The following is a 16,078-nucleotide window of genomic DNA, read 5'->3' on the forward strand; positions in this document are numbered from 1 at the left end:
TGTTTATATTTTTGATGACAGTGACTTTTCAATTGAAAGAGAAAATTATAAAATCATAATATATGACAGTGTTCAAGTAATAGTAGCGCCAGCCTGACATTTTCATCTACTAATTTTAACAAATTTGTGATATATCATCTTTTGGTTAGGCATTGTCCAGAGTTCATGTATGTGAATCAATACAGACTACAAGACGAAATTGGCACGATTCCTCTTACAAAAGTTAACGAAGTATTGAAGGATTTCATGTTATTACTCTCATACACCTCTTGGTCGCTATATTTTTAAGAAACTTCCATTATGATAACAAGGCCTGCATCTAGGCCTACATGATGTGTCATTAATACATTCAATTAATTTAATATCGTTTGTTTCATTACATGTTAGCTTACAGCCTAGCTGTCTCATTCTATATTTTCGAATATCTTGGTAAATCGTATGAGAAATATTGTGAGCATTCTTGAGAATGCCCCACCTCCCAAAAAAAAAATCGTTGCAAACAAAAATCAACTTTAATATGGTTATAAATGATAGAAAACCAAAATAAGCTCGCCATTTATTTCACTCATTTTTGTAACGCAATATTCCTAGTTGTAATATTCCTATAGTTGCAATATTCCTAGTTGTCTTAAACAAAGCTTTGTTAAAGACAACTCATAGTAATTGACTAATCATGAGTATATTTTGCTTAGATATTCTTAATTCAATTTTCTCTAATCTCAACAAAATTGTGGACTCTGAATGCAATAAATTTCTTCAACCATGCTGTAAAATTAAATTATATATAGCTAATATATTTAGCCAAAATGTGTCACTAATCCCATACAGTAAATCATTTTACCCCTCCTATATATATTCAATTATTCCATATAGTATTTCCAGTCACTACCTATATTACAAATTAAATTAGAGGACAAGTCCACCCCAACAAATGTTGATTTGAATAAAAACGAACATGACGAAAAATCCAGCAAGTACAAAACTAAAATTTCATCAAAATCGAATGTTAAATAAAGTTTCGCTTAATTTCACAAAACATTTATATGCACATCCTGGTCGGTATGCAAATGAGGGGAGTGATGACGTCATCCACTCACAATTTTTTTGTATTTTATTATATGAACATGTGGAATTAGCATTGTTACTGTTATAAGGTTCAGTCAAGTTGGTCCATATCTGTATCAAAATGAAATATTGTATAATTCAAACAATAACAAAAGAAATAGTGAGTGAGAGACATCATCGACTGTCTCATTTGCATATCACTAAATTATGCATATAACTGTTTTGTGAAAAATAAGTAAAACTTTGAGATGTCATATTTTACATCCGATATTGATGAAATTTTTAATGTTATGCTACTTTGATTTTTCTCTATTTATTCAAATAAACATTTTTCTTGGGTGGACTTGACTTTAAAGGACCTACAGTAAATTGTTTAAGCAATGCTTTGAACAAACGACAAGAATTCAATACAATTCCCTTTTCCTCGTGTTTTTAGGACGTATCAATGATTGTATTTCAACTTCTCAAGCGAAATTGAGACGGTCTTAAAGAAGTTATAACTCCCATTACTCTATATTAATCTATCATCATCAGCTTTGATTTCTAGGGGATTTGAAATATTAATTCCCAATTTTCCCATTAATATAGCTCTTACATTTACCGTTCAATCGCGTCACCGCCAGCCAAGATGTTTGCTTTCTTTAACCATTTATCAACATACTCGTAGTATAAAAAATACCAAGGATATCATACAGTTGCAACTAAGAACGGGGATAATAGATATCGATGGAATACTGATGGATAGAAGCATTTTATTGATTATTCAAGAAATCTATCTTAAAAAAACTTTTAACCGACTAAACAGCAGATCATAACAAAGTTTACGGAAAATTATGGGGACACATTCTATTACATAAAATCTAGTATTTAGTATGCTTATTTGTTTTTTAAAAATCAGACATTTTTTTAGGAAGGATGCAATAGCTTTTGGGGAGGTACATTCCCAATTGATTTTTTTTCTCTTTTCGGCATGTTGATGTTCGGTGCGGCAAATCATGTGAAAAAAAGACATTTAAAAGATTAGTAAAATCAATTGTGCTAATGATAGCGGTGAACTTTGAAAAAAAACACTTAGGAACCAGCCTATTTCCCCCTTTGGATTTCAAAGACAAAAATCAACAACTCAGATTTCATTAAAAAACACTTATTCGGAAAACAATACTAGCCACACCAACACACACGATACAAGACAAGCATCATGAGCATTCGGTGTCTGACGACCCCCTACCAATTTGGAAGATATATCAATGTCATTAAAGTAGGAGAGTATTATATTAATTCAAGTTTATCACAAAAAGTAACAATTCGATATGAAGGCAGGTGCTACCGACAAACTATTCCAAATCTCATATGTAACCAGCACGCTGGGCATGACCCATCGGGTGGAGCTAATTACGGGGAAGTTCGGGCGTGCGTGGTGACGAGTATTCGCTCATGCTTTTAGTTCCATACAAATCTAGCCCTCTGCCATATTATCTGCTAATTTAACGAATCAGAAACTTTGAATACGACTAAGTACGGATAACATACACTGTTTAAAAAAATAAAAAACGCTGTTTCCTTTGTGAATCGCATAGTAGTTCTTTACACCTTTTAAACAAGTATTAAAAATCTTAAACAACAAAGTTTGAATTCAAATATTCAATTATCAATAATCTAAGCAGGGTTTTCGTAAGATTTCAAACACTTGTTGAAATTGTTAAACAACTACTTTGCGATTCGCATAGTAGACAGCATTTTACAATTATTTTCTTTCAACAGTGTACGATCAACACAAGTTGGTAGATCACAAGATGAAAAAAAGGAAACAAAAAAAAGGACAGTACGTTATACCATGGAGCTAATGGTTATACGTATGAGACAAGGTGGGTAGTGAATGCATGTCATGTAGAGTAATGAAAGTATGAGGACATTATTTTGAGAAATAGGCTTTGCAAATTATCATGTACAATCCACCAAAACAAGAACTTCAAACAAAATGGAATTATAATTGAAACATACAAGATTACAACAATTACATGCATGCGATACATACAAATTAACATTGTTTCAGTCTTACAAACATGCTCTTACCATGCAACAATGCAGGCCCAACAGCAACACATTATTTATGATTGTTTTTATAAAAAAATGGGAAAGGGACAAAAAAATCTTTAAAAAAATAGACTATTGTAGCAATCACAGCTCGATGAAAAACCTCAATGCGGACCAAATTCCATATGAATGAAAATAATTGTTTTAGTGATATTAAGTTCGACATGTTTACTTTCTTCATAACTCGATTATATATTGCAGCCTTGGCACATTTTCATTGCAAAATTAGTTTGCCAACAGCCAAACAATCGGATAATTGATGTGTAAAATGGACCTACATGTTTCCATGGAAAATATAGTTCCTTAAGTTAAAGGAAAATGATGATAAGGATTGTTTATCATTTACAGCTATTTATGAGAATTCGTCCTAAACATGTACACGATGTACCACCATGGACCCTGAAAAGCGGTGACATATCGACATTTGAATATGTTGAATGGAGGATAATGAATTGAAAAACTGAAAATGGTTAATATATGACCAGTTCCTGTCCGGCCATAAAACTTACCTCGTAATTTTATGTTCCTTTGTATATCCGTTCGTTCATAAGCATGTGCGACCCCTTAATGTTTAAAGGCCGTCGAGAAAATTTAATGCACACCTATAAAAAATATATATATATAAAACTTGTCAAATCTTACCTTACTGGAACAAAATAGCGAGAGCGATCAGGACAAGAATAGATAACTATGTGATATCTTGGTGAAAAATGAAATAACTGCTCGACCAGAGGTAAAATATAAAAAAACTGGACACTGATATAAACTTCTTTAGAAACCGGTAGCACTTTTGGAATACACGGAGGAGAAATGAGCTGTCAACTTGGTGGAGAAGACGTCAAAACACCTACACATGCGCACTAGAGCTATAGTATGGAATGAAGATCGAAACGAGACTGGTGGTACTAATTACGCAACGAACCACTAAAACATCAGAACATGTAAAACATTATTTGAGGTATATAGGGGGATTACCTTCTCGGAAGAGAGAAGAAAAAGTGATGATTTCTCTTCGACGCGGGTCTATTTGATGACTTTCCAGTATGTTTGTAAACTAGGAGGTCGGGTAGTTGCCAAAGAAAAGTGCTGGCGACACATAGCATAGCATAACATATAATTGAAGGGGATCATTTGGATGTTTTCATAGAAGAAATTGATCCCGTTGGAGTGTTCCGACCGAAGCGGCTCCATGAAAGGGTTCATTACGTAATAGTGGGCAATGGTAATGTCGAAAACAGTGACAGTCTGGACATTCGATAAAAATACCATCGCATGGCTATCCGGTATTTTTCCGGAGTTGCATCTCCCGAGACTTCCACATCGGTGAAATTACTTAATTGAATTAGTTACTTGATACGAACATTGGAGTCAAATCATACTGCATCATGAGACAAGAAAACATGATATGAATAAATAAAGAAAAATAAAACAAAATTTCGATGAAAATTTCGTCAAAATCATATTGATATAAGATAGGTTCGGTTGATTTCACAAAAGACTAAGAACCTCTAAGCAAAATGAGGAAAAAGACGATATATTCCCAACTCACTATTCATTTTTTTTTACTTTTCATTGTATGAAATATCTTACCTTTTTTCATCATAATATGAAACAAAAGGTTTTACTTCTGTTTGAATATGTTGAAACCTATTGTGATTCTCCTTAATGTGAAATCTGCAAAAATGAAAATTCTGAAAATTTTAAATAATAAAACGTAAGACACAGTGAGTGTGTGCATGGACCTATGGTGTGTGTGACATCATCACATAGCATTATCAACCATGTTGTCCATAATTTCATAGCATTATCATTTCATAGCATTATCAACCATGTTGTCCATAATTATAGGCCTATCATTATTAACCGTTTGGTGAAATTTTCAGCGCTATTCCTGTTAGATTTTTAAAAACTATTTTCAAAATCAACTTTTTGTTTTATTCTGAATTTAGTCTGTGAAGTTTTTAACAAACTGTTTAGCTTGTGTGATGCCTTAATTTATTTAGCGATAGATTTTATATTATCTATTATTTTCTTATTTATTTCGTTTGCCATTATTATAATTCAAATCAGACATAACTTAACAGATGACGGCCTCATTTATTTTTGCAAGAATACAAACAAAATATTGAATGTTTTCACCATCTTTTGAAAATGATATTTTATCTTACAGCAAACAGACAGTTTGATTATCGAGAAGAAACAAATGGATGAGATTATGATAATGAAAGCATAATTCTATTTTCTTTTTCGTATTTTAATAAGTAACCAATACTTCTAGATCCTCACAGAAATCTTATTTGTTGTTCACTCTTTCCTCTATGAATCTGATTTGTATTGATGTGATGATAGGGGTATGGTTAATATTTATCTCACTGTGAAATCTTTTAGGTATATGGCATGAATTTGCAATTCAATTTGAATTCAAACTACTTTTCTTTGTATGACAATGACATACAATTTTTCTTTCTCGATAATCATGGTGACAACGATGATAAAGCTTTCTTTACATGAATTCTGTTTGATTTGTGTTAAAGGATATTTGATTTATCCGAGCTTTTCGTGACATGAGACAAACTGGTATGCATATGTCTAGATTAATCTGTAATGTGATCGTGTACATTGACTCTTTTGCTAATAACATTGATTGAAACAGGAGCATGGAAATACGATATCAATTTCTATTACGCCATCTTAGGAAGACCTCTCGGTTCCCGCTGGCTGGCTTGTATGGTGACACATGAGCTCCTCGACTGCTAGCTGATTTTTACTAGTCTTAATCGAGCTTTGTGTGTATTCACCTCTTTCCCATCCTGTTTCATATCAATTTTGGTTTTCTTAACGGTAAGCCTATCAATAGTTTTGAAGATATTGGCCAAGTAAGCTCCGTTGAAAATTATGAGTAAAAAAAATAAGAAACACACAAAAACATGTTCCCTAGTGCAATTTCGAAGAATGGGAAATGACGCAATTTTCTATTTGGCCGTTCTATTTTTATCACTTTTAGAGATACCTCCTCTCTCTCTCTCAAAAAAAATCGACAATCGATATCCCTAAAATTGTTGACAAATATGCAAATTCTATATTCGTCATATCTAAAAAAAAATCGATGTAAAGTTTATTTTATTCCACTTTTCTAAGAACTGGACCAAAACTAATTGAGGAAAGGAATTTACATCATGAAGCATGTTGTTAACTTTGTTCATCAGGTAGTTCAAGAAACCTGTCATAGTTTCAGAAGATATCTTATTTCCAATAATACATAGAGGTGTGTTTTCTGTATTCCTACAATGTTTTATTTTGTCAGTGAGTAATCATCTAGAGAAAAAAAAATACATTTCTGGATAAGGTGACTTGTATTGCATCAGCGTGCTAAATTCTGAGGCAAGCAAGCCAAATGTTTTGAATAATGATAACTACACTTAAGGTTACAGAAAAGAAGAAGGACTAGTCAAAGGGAGACTTGCATGTTTGTTAGGTAGTGTCGTATAATACTCATTACAAATGTACATGCTGTATTTTCCATTGTTACCAGAGATACACGTTCTTACGTAGTATTTTTACCAAACAAACTTGGAAGATCCACTTAAAAGTAATAATGAGGAATTGTTTCACTCTTTAAAACAAATACCTGAAAACTGACCAACGGCTTGAAAGTGCTGAAAATCGCAACTCAATAAGCATGCCTTATATATTGTATGACGTTTTGGTTAACTATTTTACTAAATATTTCTTTCTAGAATTTGTCTATATTCTGTGAATAAAAATCATTTTGTGATATGTTTTTAGGAATTTATCTTATTTCTTTTTATTCTGTTTTAAGCAAAAAGTGCTTTTGGAATGAGAAAAAGACTGACAGTTTTGAGATATTTTCAAAATTATTAAGTTCTCTTTCTTAAATCAATAAATATGACAAATTCGACACCATCATGATTATGATTTCTATTCTTTAATTGTCATTGACTATTTCTTCTCTTATCAATGTTCTCTCTTTCTCTCTCTCTATTCTTTCTTTCATCGCGCTAGAGTACTCTGCAGATTTAATTTGGGGTATTATAATTCATATCAATATTATTGAATTATCATAGACAGATACAAATGAAAAAAATAAATACAGATGTTTAATACGTAAAATCAGATATACACTAATCAGTGAAATTAGTCAGCTGGCTACACTCTTAAACATGTTGGGCAACATTCTGTCCACACAACAATTGGTTAAAACTGTATCCAATTCTGGGTAGTTTCAAACCAATAATGTGCGCTTTGGGTGAAAACTACAAAATATTGGTTGAAAACTACCCAGAGTTGGATAATTCTTTTAACCAATTGTTGTGTGGACAACAACAAAATTTGTTCGTTCCTTTTGAAAATAAGTTCGCCATATTAGATACTATTTTGTAGGGGTTACAATTAAAACGTCCCAGTTCATTTCCCCCGAAATTGGGGCTGTGATGTATAAAGCCTCGGTCACAAATTCCATTAAGAACATGTACGAATGTCGTACGAACGATTTTAAGACCATTATGTAAGGTCGTGAAAAACTCTCTCTTCGAAAGGCCGATGTATACGGACGTCGTAAGAATATCTTAAGAACCGCGCAAGAATTTGTAGCGTAGAGAGACAATTCTACAAGCCTTACATTCTTAAAGGTCAAGTCCACCCCAGAAAAATGTTATTTTGAATAAATAGAGAAAAATCAAACTAGCAAAACTCATAGTTTCTTTGGTATACTTCTATCTTGAAAGTATAAAAATATTTCAACAGTTACAGGAATTACAACAGAACGAGACTGTGTCTTTTTTTACAACCCGACAAAATATTTACAAAATTATATCAAACCCTCTCACGAATGACTCGAGAGGCCATTGTATAAACGAAAATCATTTCGTTTCGGAAGAGGTATTACACTCTAAAAACACTGAGTAAAATATTATCTAATGTTGGGTAGACAGGGATCATGCATGTTTGCTGGATTTTTTTATCCCATATTGGGCATAATGCATGTTTTGAGTGTAAATATCAACGCAACATTGCGTAAAATTTACAAAATATTTGAAATCTTTTTACAAAAGCAACGTGCATGTTCTCATTTTACCCAACATTGGGTAAACCATTTTTTAGAGTGTGATATGTTCTTGCGAATTAAATGGCGTTTGTACGATTCTGTACAAAGTCCAGAATTCGTACGAAGATTGAGATTTTTACGAATGCATCGTTCGTACGACTCTTTATGACCGTAACGTAAAGCCCCTTTCACAATTGACGTCGACCTGTTTACGACCACCTGCAACATTTTTTTTCCCAATTGTTGCACGATCAATCTCTTGGTATCTTGCGAGCTCTCGCGGTCATTGTAGACAATCGCACGAACTCGAGGTGGTCGTGACTGGTCGCATCTGAACTTTGAAGATGTTCAAAATCCAAACGCGATCAAATACGATCGATTCACTCGCATCAGATCGTATCATCGATCTGGAGCTGTCCGTTCTCATTACGCATTCTAAAACTAGTTTACTGGAAACCGATTCAGGAAACCACCTGGGAAGATCGCTTTGCTAGCGTTCCCACTTGATCACACGAAAGTGGTTTTCAAAATCACTTCACGTAAAGCGCTCTTGTTGCTATGGAAACGCTCTCAGTGGGGTGACACGCTTTGACCGTTCTCACTACGCGTTAAACTAGTTTCCAGTAAACTAGTTTTAGGAACTTAGTGAGAACAGCTTCGAGATCATCGTGTGAGTGTTGTTCAACGTTGTACGACTTGGTGCGAGATGTGGCACAACGTAGTAGTCGTACAACTCTTGTACATGTGCTAGCGACCTACATGTACAGAGAACAGTCTTGCGACTGGTTGCGATAATATATAAGCCATAAGATTGTTGCAAGACCGATCACAACGGCTTACAACATTTCACTACCGTTGCATTCGCATGTATGCGACCGTTCCACTCGCAATCCCTCGTGCAACACTCGCATGTGATCGCACGAGCACGATAAGAGCATATGCGACTTACTCGTGCAACGGGGTTTACTGGTTGTTTTTGTTGTACGACAGCTGTTGCATTTGTGAAATCCTCTCTGCTATCTTATGAAATGACTAGAGATTGATGCCTGTTGAAGCCTGTCGCACAACTAAAAGGTCGCAAATGGTGGTACGTCAAATGTGAAAGGGCCTAAGGCCTGGTCACACCGCCCGAGCGTTGTTGGAGCGGTCGTGGAGCGGTAGGGAAAGAGGGTCGAATTTCGCTTTCAAAATTGGGGGAAAAATCGGAAAAAAAAATCGAAAACATAAAAAAAACAATCGAAATCGAAAATGGTGAACGGTAACGAGCGGTGATGATTTTTTTTCTCTCCGCTCCACGACCGCTCCAACAACGCTCGGGCGGTGTGACCATGCCTTTAATATGTTCACCTACAAAATCATGTTCTCATGATGTTTGGTACTGCTGTTTCTAAGTGTCGACGATTTTGAGATTGCCTTTTTGTGTTCATTTGACATGTAAGCATGTTTTGATATGAGATTAAAAATTGTAAATCAAAGAGCAAATTGATATGCATAATTTTATCTACAAACAGAAGAGACCGAGCATGGACGGTTAGCATGGTCCCGGTGATAAGATCTATAGGCCCTAGCCCTACCATGACCTCACCTTGAGATCATCATGTTCTTCTGGACCTATATTACCCACCTTTTTTCATTTTACCAATAACAGTAGATACTAAATCAGTGAACATTGTCATAACACGTAATTTAATGCTGTCTGTGTTATTCTATTCCATTTGAATTTCTCCAAAAGTTGACAACCTTATGAAGAGCTATCAGATTTATTTGTTTGAATGATACTATGATAGCGGACAGAACTAGACGGATATAAAAACATATCAATTTCAATGCAGTATCACTGTAGGCCTTCTACAATTGAGATGGAAGTGCAAATGACCCCAAGGAAAGTAACCCATAGATAAATAATTGAATAACCAAATTAACATAAAAATTGAGGGAAAATACAGAAATAAAATATTTAATAAATGAATAAATAACCAATAAATATTTTCATCATGTATACAAATATGGACCATTTATATAGCGCAGCTACTTTATCAATATACTCTCCTGCGCTCAACATTCGGTATCATATTAGTACCCCGGCTGTAGCCGAGCCGCCAAATATAGGGGCTCAAGCATTCGAGGAATGTCTTCCTACCGGGTAATCTCTCAGAAGAGCAGTTTTAACAAGAAAAATCAATGAAAAGCGTCGGTGCAAAACCCGTGAATTAGTAACATAATAATAATGATAACAACAACAACAACAACGATAATGATGATGATGACAATGATGATGATGGTGATGATGATGATGATGATGATGATGATGATAGTAGTTCTAAGTCGGTGATGACTTTTGCATTCTGCAGTTACTCATTAACTTACAGTCATACTAAACTTTTTCCCCCTTTTTCCTCTTTATTTTTATCTGTAGTTAAGGAAGTAGTTCTTGACAAAGACTAAATATGTATTTTTTTTATTTTGTTATGTGTTATTCTATATAATCATTATTGTTTCTTTCATTATCATTCCATTTTCATTTCATTGTATATTTATGTATGAGTGGGGTATCGTTTCCTAAGTGGGTGCATCGTGGTCTAGTGATTACGGTCCTCGTCTTTCAATCTGAGGGACGTGGGTTCGATTCTCAACCACGGCGTGATTTCCTTCAGTAAGAAATTTACCCACATTGTACTGCACTCAACCCAGTTGAGGTGAATAGAAATAATTATTATCATTGATATTATGTTTCTAAATAATTCATGGGTTTTGCACCCACGTTTTTCATTTATATTTCTTGTTAAAACTGGTCTTCTAAAAGGGTGATTTGAGCTATAGAGGAAAAGACTAGACTGTCTACATTTAAGAGCCCAAATCAGCATCAGAGTGAGCTTATTATTCATCCAAGGTGACTACCGCCAACTGCCAATGAATCGATCTTTATATATTCCAGCACATACCCAAAGAGTGTCGAACTGCATCTCGTTTTTCGTAATTTAATTTGAGGATCTTTTTAAAAAGCTTTTCTTCGAGCTCAAAGGAAAACACTGCGACCGAGACCGAGAAAAGAATCCATGCAGAAGACTGACTCGCATCTGATTAACAGGGTAACATATGACTCGCATAAATCATTTTTCTCCGACTCAAGATGCTTCACTTTTTGAACTCCACATCACATTCAACCTTCTCTCCAAGCCCTTTGCTTCGTACCAGTGATTTTCCTAAAACGGTTTTTACGATCAACATCAAATTTTACGGCACGATAAACCAGGCCCTAAGTAGGTGGCAAGCTTGAAGAAAGGTCCCCTAGTTTCTGCCAGTTCTTTCAAATAAAAAAATAATATTAAAGCTGTTGTTATACCCGTTCAGTCTCCGATAATCCCCTATTAGCTTAGGCTACATTCTAACCAGCAAAGACAGCAAACCAAACAATTCTACCAATGTTCATTAGACATCTTTCGCCATCTCTTCCCAAAGTAATCGCACAACTGAGGTACCAAATCGCTCCCTTTTAGTTTTAGTGTAAAAACTTATAAATACCTAAGATTTTAAAGTAAATGAAGACATTGATAAATAGTTATCATATTCGGCTAAGGAGCTTTCGATAGTCTTCCCCTTTCTGATGTAAATGTATTTTTCGGTTTCTCTCCTTTAATTGATTGTTTATGCGGAGTCCTTTCCTCCTTGGTAGTAAATGTCATCTAGTAGTAAACCGTTTACATCAGGGGAGGAGAAAGGGGAGGTATAGCACTGATTATCAAGACAGAAATGGGCTTTATAACGTGTCAACATAAAATGCATCTTTTGGCCCTAAACACTCGGACATTTGTCGGAAGGAGGGGCCGTATTACGACCCGGAGAACGAGCTGCTGAAGGGTGTTCGTAGCTCGAACTTCCCCTGCCAGAAAACTCGCTCCGATGCCACCATGATTTACAACAATTACAATAAGTATTTGCGTCGTCATTCCAGAATTTATCATCTCTATTGCAGATTAAAAATTAAAATCACTCTGGCAAAAACGAATAGAATCCCGCAATATGAAAATTGCAATAGTTATACAATTTAGTAATTATGTTTGGCTTTTGTTTGATGGAGAACCATTTTGAATTGAATGAAGATACGAAATGCATAGGCCTATAAATAACAGGTCAAGGCTCTCTCTATATATAATATTGATCCAAGTATAACAACAATAAATTTAGTGTGCAGAATAATTTAGATAAAACAAAAAAGCGGTATGACACTAATCATCTTACAATTAATGTTGATAAGACAAAAGTCATGATGCTCAAAAATAGATTCACCGATAAACTTCATTTATTTATTGATGATATGCCAGTAGAACAGGTCAAAACTATAAGATATCTTGGGGTCGAAATAGACGAAAATCTGAAATGGAATTCACACATTCCTATGTTGTCTAAAAGTTTAACTTATATTGATTTTTTCACTTGTTGATACAATTAGTAGTTTTATGATTAGTAACTATTCCGTTTTGATACATTAAAGGACAAGTCCACCCCAACAAAAACTTGATTTGAATAAAAAGAGAAAAATTCAACAAGCACAACACTGAAAATTTCATCAAAATCGGATGTAAAATAAGAAAGTATGTAAAATAAGAAAGTTATGGCATTTTAAAGTTTCGCTTATTTTCAGCAAAATAGTTATATGAACGAGCCTGTTACATCCAAATGAGAGAGTTGATGACATCACTCACTCACTATTTCTTTTGTATTTTATCATATGAAATATTTTGATTTTCTCGTCATTGTCATGTAAAATGAAGTTTCATTCCTCCCTAAACACGTGGAATTCCATTATTTTAACATTTTGTGCTTCAGGCAAGGAGGTCCTAATTGTCAAATTCGTACAAATTGAAATATTGTTTAATTCAAACAATAAAAAACAAAAGAAATAGTGAGTGAGTGACATCATCGACTCTCTCATTTGGATGTAACTGGCTCGTTCATACAACTGTTTTGTTGAAAATAAGTGAAACTTTGAAATGTCATAACTTTCTTATTTTACATCCGATTTTGATGAAATTTTCAGCATTGTGCTTGTCTGATTTTTCTCTATTGATTCAAATCAACATTTTTCTGAGGTGGACTTGACCTTTAAATACTTCAGTTTTATTCATGTTATCATTTAAAGGAGAATGAAACATTTGGAACAAGATAGCTTGTGTGAAAAACAGAAAACTCAAAGGAACAGATCAACGAAAGTTTGAGAAAAATCAGACAAATAATGAGAAAGTTATGAGCATTTGAATATTGCGATCACTAATGCTATGGATATTCTAAAATTGGCAATGCGACAAAGATGTGTGATGTCACTTGTGAACAACTCTCTCCATTACTTTAGTATATATTTCACTTGAATTGCCTCTTTTATCACATATATCAGTAGGTCATGTGTTCTTTCTGGAGGGCATTTTAAAGAATACATCATGGATAAAGAGTTTGTATCACCACAAGAAAAAGCAGAAAGAGACATTTTGAGGTATTTTATAGTCAATCAAAGGGAAAGTTGTTCACATGTGACATCACACATCCTTGTCGCATTGCCAATTGGAGGGTCTCCATAGCATTAGTGATTGCAATATTCAAATGCTCATAACTTTCTCATTATTTGTCCGATTTTTCTCAAACTTTCTTTGTTCTTATTCTTCGATTTTTCTGTTTCAAGACAAGCCTACTTATTTCAAAGTTTTCATTCCCATTTAAGTAAAATATTTGTTTACCAAGCATTGTTATCTTTGACTCAGGTTTTTTTTCACGTATGATAATGATTTTTTGTTGTTCTTTTGCTGATCTTTTGTAGCTATGTTTATGTTCTAATAAATGAATAAACAAATATAAAGTACGATAACAGTCATTATACAGTTATTAATCTCAATTTAAATTTCGAAGTCAACCTTTTCATTTAACATTCTGTAGCAGATGCGTCCTTTAGGATGTTATCAACTTGTCAACTAATTCATTGCTAAGCTTAACGGCATTTTTTTTCTCAAGTCCAGCGGACTTGACCAACATGAAGTTAGAAAATAGAATCAAAGAATTATTCAAAACGAACTATGAGTCTGAACAGGAACATTTCTCAAGTTGCTTCTTTTAATGAAATTCCACTTCCGCCGAAGTCGTCACCAACGAATACCTATAAAATTAGATTAACGAACCCCCTTTTCAGATCATGCCGCTTATACCACAGTGTTATTTGATATCTGTGAACGGCGATTAAACAGTAGTATTGCGGTAGGTGATTACTGGCAAGAGAAGAGTTTGCTAATACGATGGATGGAACGATAATCTATCGGTATCCGGGGAAGGGGGGGGGCGTTGTCATGGATGAAAACGAATTTACGCTGAAATTTGATGAATGATCCTGATCTAAAATAATAATAGGAAATTATTACCATAATGATATTCATTGATAAGAAAATTACACTCATCATTCTCATCGTTTGTTGCAGTTATGGTTCATTACAATACGATTTGCAACTGTAAATACTAACATTGTATAAATAATAGAGATGGGCCTACTAGGCAGGGGCTTTCTTTATTCTATTCAAGAACATAAAATGTGTGTGTATAGGACTAGGTTATTTCCATATATTCAGATACGATTTACCACAAACTTTGTCGGGCCTATTCACCCCCCTTCCCCCTTAGCATGAAAAAAGGGCAAGTCGAGAGAACGAAGCAATTTATCGGCGAAACGGTGTGTGGCTCAGGAAGTTTAATAGCAATATAGTGTATGATTGTTCTGAATTATAAACTGTAATGTTTGAGGGGAGAGTTATAAAGATACAAAAATGATAACAAGGATAGGGGTCTGTAGCATCATGGACCTACATTAAGTCAGAAGTGACATCATCCCGAAAAAATCATGCGAGAAAGCGTAGCGACCGAAAACATAGCACTTTGAAATGAACTCGCAATACACCACCAATTTGCCTGAGCTGAATTTTCTCGAGGTGGTCACCTCCTGGTATGGACGAAGATGAAGTCCCAAAACAAGTGAAAATCTAAAACAGGGTGGTTTATTCTATGACTTCGGCCTTGAGTGGAACGACCAGGCATGGATCAGGGGAACGACCATTAAGATGAGGAGTATTCGGAACATCAAAAGATGACATAATCGGTTGAATGTTTTTGTTTTCGTCGTCCAAAGTCTCTTTTCCTTCAGCAGTGTCACCCAAAAGACAAGCCGATCGTGATAAGGAGCGAACCCCTTCTACATTGGGCGACGTCAGTTTTGTCTTTCTATTTGAGCGCTGATGGAATGCGTGGTGCTATGTCGGATTTTTACCAGTTACACCCCTCCCTTACCCACACCCATGTGACCGGTATTGTAGAAATCAAATACACTTTCATCTCGTTTCTATTTTTCAGCTTAGGATTACAAGTGCTGCTTTTCCAAGGGCGGTTGAAAGTAATTGACATGGGAACCATATTCATTAAAAAAAAATGGCAACGATGATGGTGTTTTGTGAAAATTAGTTTTGCCGTCGAATTCCGTATCCAACATAGTTTATAGGCTTATCATGAATTATACTTTCCACCCAAGCAAGATTTATAATGAATACATTGTTTTCATTTTGCATCCCTTGATAACATTCAGTATTCATGTTTGCCACTTTCTCACAATGAGTCCCACGATTCGATTTAAAATGAGGGGAAAAAACTTTTACGACCCATTTTGGGGTTTTTACGACCGTCCTTCATTGTTTTACGGTTAATCACGACGAGGACCGACAATATTCGGCAAACTCAAAAAAGATTTTTGGTTGAAGGCAAGCGCTGAACGATGGCTCGCCCTCATCGGGGATGACTTTGGTCAAATTATGTCAATGTGTTCGAGTGACC

General features: G+C 34.7%; 1 protein-coding gene across 1 annotated transcript in view; it reads right to left on the reverse strand.

The window, feature by feature from the left end:
* Positions 1-4,021, reverse strand: part of LOC121410695 (homeobox protein Hox-D9-like) — a 30,759-nt gene extending 26,738 nt beyond the window's left edge. The window contains exon 1 of the mRNA XM_041602944.1: positions 3,802-4,021. The gene's annotated coding sequence lies outside the window, so the exon portion shown is untranslated. The remainder of the gene's footprint in view (positions 1-3,801) is intronic.
* Positions 4,022-16,078: the final 12,057 nt, after the last annotated feature.

This window comes from Lytechinus variegatus, chromosome 3 (assembly GCF_018143015.1).
Source record: "Lytechinus variegatus isolate NC3 chromosome 3, Lvar_3.0, whole genome shotgun sequence".
NCBI lineage: Eukaryota > Metazoa > Echinodermata > Echinoidea > Temnopleuroida > Toxopneustidae > Lytechinus > Lytechinus variegatus.